Here is a 957-nt window from a genome sequence, read left to right as displayed (position 1 = left end):
TCAAAGGCATCATCTCCATCAGGCATTATGAGAATTGTCCACATCAATTCCTGCCATCCCACGGTCTTCAATGTCTGTTTCCTACAGTAATTGTATTATCAAAATATTTACACAGAATGTCAGTTATTTTATTGAAATAGTGTATAACTCAATTTTTAGCAGAAAATTATGTATGGAGTTAATTCTGAGACCCTGCTTGCAAAATGCTAAAGTCTTTTTTGTAATTTACGGCTTTCTACATTAAAGGTCCCATATTTTACACCTTTCTGGAGTTTAATTTTAGGTTTTGATGTCCTTAAGAATATATATTTGCGGTATAAGTACCAAAAACCATCTCAATATATTTTTACAGCTCCTTTCTCAGGAGCTCTGCTGAGAACAGGTTGATTTTGGCCTGTCTAATTAATATTCATGAGCCTCTCTTCTGATTGGCCTGTTGTTTTCTGAGTGACGCACGGCCAGGCCAACCACAGGTAACTAGGGTCAGCCGACGTCACAGCGCTAGCTGGAGGCCGCAAAACAAAGAGGAAACTGGAGGCGACCCATTCAAACCAGTGCAGATTCGGCTACACAAGGAGCTTAAAATATCATCTTGTGATGTTGGGTGCCAGAATCTACGTAATACAGCCTCTAATTAGAAATTTGATCGCATATCTGATGCCACTGCCAGACAAAAAAAACGACGACAGCTGTGGTTAAACGAAAGCAAACGAGCAGACTGGACAGAAACGATCGTCAAAAATGCTGTCGTTTGCAGGCACACTTCTTATCAGAAAAGGTTCAATAAAGTATTGTCTTTTGTTGTTGACGCGTCTACAGATTTCTTGCCATTTGTCTAGCATCTTCATCATGACTAGATAGACACGGTGAGTTTGTCTTTACTATACACATTAGATGTGATCCACCTCATAGTAACAGTCCTGTCAGATCGTCCATCCTTTGAGTGAGAGTGTAACG

The sequence above is a fragment of the Sinocyclocheilus grahami genome, unplaced genomic scaffold (genome assembly GCF_001515645.1).
Source record: "Sinocyclocheilus grahami isolate Dianchi unplaced genomic scaffold, SAMN03320097.WGS_v1.1 scaffold752.1, whole genome shotgun sequence".
Lineage (NCBI taxonomy): Eukaryota > Metazoa > Chordata > Actinopteri > Cypriniformes > Cyprinidae > Sinocyclocheilus > Sinocyclocheilus grahami.
The sequence above is the reverse complement of the archived record's forward strand: the minus strand, read 5'-3'. Positions refer to the sequence as shown.